The sequence below is a fragment of the Bactrocera neohumeralis genome, unplaced genomic scaffold, assembly GCF_024586455.1.
Source record: "Bactrocera neohumeralis isolate Rockhampton unplaced genomic scaffold, APGP_CSIRO_Bneo_wtdbg2-racon-allhic-juicebox.fasta_v2 cluster09, whole genome shotgun sequence".
Lineage (NCBI taxonomy): Eukaryota > Metazoa > Arthropoda > Insecta > Diptera > Tephritidae > Bactrocera > Bactrocera neohumeralis.
The window spans coordinates 14,194,451-14,199,693 of NW_026089622.1; positions in this window are offsets into that span (position 1 = coordinate 14,194,451).

The following is a 5,243-nucleotide window of genomic DNA, read 5'->3' on the forward strand; positions in this document are numbered from 1 at the left end:
CGAATGAGGAGGTGTCAACGTCGGAGGCATCGACAAGTGCCCCAGGCTTCAACAAGTGGTGCTGCATCATCGTCGTTGTCTCTTGTTTCGGCTCCACAGCTCCGTGATGCATGGAAAAGGGTTGGCCCGTTGAAATTGGGCACACCTGCGCCGAAATCAAAACGTGGCCGCAAGACAATGGAGTCAACGATTTTGACATCGCCTGAGGTTGTCGCAGATCTGCGTGACAAGGCCGAAAAAAAGCGGCAAAAATTGGCGAAGGCAGCAGATGAACCAGCAGCCAAGAAGCAAAAAGGCCGTGGCAAATCGAAGACGCCACGGAAGAGAAGCCCGTCTCCGACCGAAACCGACATCGAAGAGGACTTCGATTTTTGCCGAAGCACGAGAATCGTCAAAACACGGCCCATTGCATCGTTTGTGATCGAGGGGTTCACTTGAAATGTGCCGGACCGAACCCGAACACTTACACCTGCATCCACTGCGAGTCGGAATAATTTTTTTTCGCCAATCCCTATTTTTCTTATTATTTATGAATCTCTCTTCGCACTATAAATCCATGTTTTGGAATTTTCACAAAAAATAACTTTTATGTGACTTTTTAACCGAAATCAAAACGTGGCCCAACATTCCCCTTCATATTATAGTCCAACTATACAAAATGAATTGATTTCTGTTTATTGTGAAATAATTCAAAAACAACTGGTGACGGATATTACATAATAATGCTAAGAGTTTTTCCTTCCTGGCTGATGAAACAACGAATATATCACGACAGGAAGAAATGTTCATCTGTGTAAGATACACCGAGCTCCACAACAATGTTTATATCGTACGAGAAGATTTTCTTATATTTGTTACTGTTGAAAGGACAACAGGAGCTCTTTAGCTCAAACAATTCTGGAAAGTTTACACAATATGCAAATTGACTGTAATTATTTAGTTGGACAAGGCTACGATGGTGCTGCAAGCATGAAAGGCAATGTGAATGGTGTGCAGGCAATAATCCGAGAAAAATATCCTGAAGCTCTCTATGTGCACTGCAGCTCTCATTCGCTAAATTTATCTTTGTGTCACTCATGCCAAATTCAACCCATCAGAAATGCAATTGGCATTATAAAATCAATAGGGCTATTTTTCAAATCCTCCACCAAACGAACAAATTGTTTAACAGAATATATTAAACAAAATAGTATGCCAGAAACAAAATGGAGAACATTAACTGCAATGTGCGAGACCCGATGGGTTGAAAACCATGATGGGCTGCTGAGGTTTAAAGAGATTTTTAAAGCGATTGTTGGTGCATTAGAAGAATTAAGTGGTAATAGCGATTGCGATACTTCATCAAAAGCATCTTCTTTTATAAGATCAATATCAACTAGCGAGTTCGTGATAAGCTTGTGCTGCCTAAATTGTATATTTGCATATACCTTACCATTATGCAAAACTCTTCAAACAACTTCATGCGACTTAGCGGCTGCTATACAGCACGTCGATCTCATTATAAACAATTTTAAAAATATGCGTACAAACTCAGAAACAGAGTTCGTAGATATTTTTAAAGATGCTGAGAACTTGCTTGAGTTTCTGGGTGAAATAATAGCGTTGCCTCGAATAACTGGGCGACAGCAAAACCGCGCAAACATAGTTGAAAAAGATCCAAAAAATACTACCGAATAATCATTTTACTTCCACTTTTAGATGATTTCATTAACCAATTAAAACTAAGATTTGAAAAGCATAATGTAACAGTGACACAACTTTACAAATTGCTACCAAAAGAGTGTGTAAAGGCTGGCACAGTATTTCACGAAAAAACCTTTTCATTTTATGAAAATTTTTTAAACGACAATTACATTAAGTCTGAAATGCAGCTTTGGCAAAAAATAATGGCGCAACGAACCCGAAATAAGCATGCCTAATTCAGCAATAGAATCGCTTGAAGCCTGCAATAATGATTTATTTCCAAATGTGTATTTTCTTTTAAAAATTTTGGTAACTTTTCCAGTTACTACATGCTCTTCCGAGCGATCTTTTTCAACTATGAAGAGGTTAAAGACGTACCTCAGAAACTCAACAAGCACGGAAAGATTAAATGGTTTGGCATTGATGTCGGTTCATCGCCGTATAAATGTGCCAACAAAAGAAGTTATTGACATATTTGCTGCGAAAAAAGCTCGCCGATTAAATTTAATTTTATAAATACATATATAGGTCATATAATATGTGTTTTTAACAATTTACAGGTGTAGATTAACATATGTATGTACATAATAAATGAAATATTTTTAGTTTTTTTATTTTATGATTTTTTAATATATTTTTTAAGATGTATAAGTATGTATGTATTATATGTAAATAATCACTGTAAAGCCTGAATAAAGATATGTACATATGTAATTTGAATTTGAAGTGTTTTTTTTGAAACTGAAATCCTGGCTACGGCCTTGAACCAAACCATAATACTCTGTAGCAACCGGATGCAAGAGTATAAAAAACGGGTTCCTGGAACAAGAAAAATGGAAATACTTAGGAAATTTAAAAATAATTAATATTATACAAGTAGAGGCAGAACAGCTATAATTTATAATTTTGAAGTAATGAAAATGAAAAAACTTATAACACACCTACTTTATTTCAATAAAATAAATAAAAAATAAAAAAATGGTTTAGAAAATAATTAGCATAAACAAATTGCTGAGTGAATAGCAAAATGAAAATATTAATCAATATAACAAATGCATTAGCAAATATAATTGGAAAAAAATTAGAAGTATAACCTATGTATATTAGGGTGATTCAAAAAAAATTTTTTTTTTCAATTGGTACTCGCAAAAATAGGTTCCTAGACACCTCTAAGAAAGCCTCTCTAAATATGAGTTTTTAATTGTAACGGGAAGGTCCTCCGCCTAACGGTTTTCTATTTTTTCTTATTATCAGATAGAAAAATGTATATCTCGCTTCCAACTACTTGAAAAAATATCTTGTTAATTAGGTTTTGTAGGAAATTGAATGCTCTAAAGTATGGTCTGTTGTGATTTTTTCGTAAACCCAACCGTTTAAAAGATATTAACAGTTAAAGTTCGATTATTTTTGGGAAAATTTTTTATTTCTTATGAATTTTATAACTCAAAGAAAAAAATCATTATGAATAAGGTTAGAGGTGTCTAGGAACCTATTTTTCAGAGTATCAAACGAAAAAAAAAATTTTTTTTTGATCCACCTTAAAATGCAGTGATGTTTAACGATGAATATCTCGTAAACGCTTAACTTAATCGAAATATCATAGTAGACAATTTTTATAGAGCGGTAAATTTCCTACAAAACTATGTGTTTCATCATTCATAATAATTTTTTTTCATTGAGTTATAAAATTAATAAGAAATAAAGAATTTTTCCAAAAATAGTCAAACTTCAACCGTTAATATCTTTTAAACGGTTGGGTTTACGAAAAAATCATAAGAGACCATAATTTAGAGCATTCAATTTCCCACAAAACCTAATTAACAAGATATTTTTTCAAGTAGTTGGAAGCGAGATATAAATTTTTCTATCTGATAACAAGAAAAAATAAAAAACCGTTAGGCGGAGGACCTTCCCGTTACAATTAAAAACTCATATTTAGAGAGGCTTTCTTAGAGGTGTCTAGGAACCTATTTTTGCGAGGACCAATTGAAAAAAAAAAAAAAAAAAAATTTGAATCACCCTAATGTATATATGTATATAAAAGAAAGTTGTGTTAGTTACACCATTTATAACTCAAAAACGGCTGAACCGATTTGATTGGCTGAAAATTGGTGCGGAGGTAGCTTAGAACCAGGGCAAGGACGTAGGGTACCTTTTATCTCTTTATATCAAAATTTAATACAAAAATTATATTCCAAATAATAACCATTTGCTCAAAATTCATGTTTGTAGGAATCATTTGAATATATGCGTAAAATTTTTAACAGATTATTCCTCAAAAACAATACATTTGCTAAGTATTTGGAATAGATGCAAAGAACTGAAACCAAATACATACATAGTGACATAGATTATAACTGGTTCAGTAATCAGTCGTGGAGTATGTATTATACCACCTGCATCCCAAAAGACCATTGTCTTTCGTCTTTCCACGCCTGATTACCGGTTCATCATGTGCAGTCCACTGGAATGACTGTCGATTGGACTCCAGTGGGAAATGATGGAGCTATGCTTCTATTGTCACACACCAACCCAAAAGTTCGATTTTATTACTATTAAAGAGCACTCAAACACTTCTCAGAATCAGTTATTCGTTGGTTTTGTTGGATTATTAACTTGCGAGGCACCCATTTTGCACAGAGCTTTCGATTCCTTAGAGCATCGTCGTCCTCGGTGCTCATTACGCCTGTTTCCAGCTTGGCAAATATAATTTCAAGGGTGGATTTCCCTGAGCCCAAATTATACTATATTTTCCTCCAAAAAGCAATGCTTTATTAACACACGAAATGCTTTATGATCCATTTTTTTGTAAACTAACACAAGTTGATTCACAAAAATCATTATCATCTCATTAATTAATAGTTATAATCCAACTAATAGAAATTATATAGATGGTAGTAGTGGTATTATCTATGTATCAGCCACAGTGGAGCGTGGACGGGTCCTCTAGTTAAAATATAAAAATGTAATATGACACAGAGAATTGCATATTAAGGGGCATTTGTGGGCAAACAAAATTTGAAAAAGTGGGCATGTCCCCGCCCTCTAATAAGTTTAGTGTACATATCTCCGAAACTATAAAGGCTACAACAATCAAATTTGCTGAGCACAAATATTATAAGAATCTCTACCGGCAATGGTTGAAACCAGAATACAACACTCACTCACAATATAACGGTACTGTTAAAAACTACCAAAAACTCTATAAATCACTAACTAATAATGCCAGAGACATTAAATTTTACCTGAAAGATGGTATCAGAGAACCTTATGGAAGTCGCTGTGAAAATTGGACTATGGGATTGTCACCGCTAATTTGTTGGTGAAATCACTTATCGCGGGACCCGATCAACCTATTTCGACTAAATTAATTCTCATATTCTTATGCCACAATGTGAAAATGGCTAAAAAGTTCGCTACTTGTGGAATCAACCGTTTAACTTTAAAGTTTTTCGCCAACAATAACTTCCTCAGTTTTGAACAGCTCTTCCTCTTTTCGTGACTTCTTAAGAAAAAGCGTTCTATTTTATTTTCCAATTCATCAACAATATTACTGATTA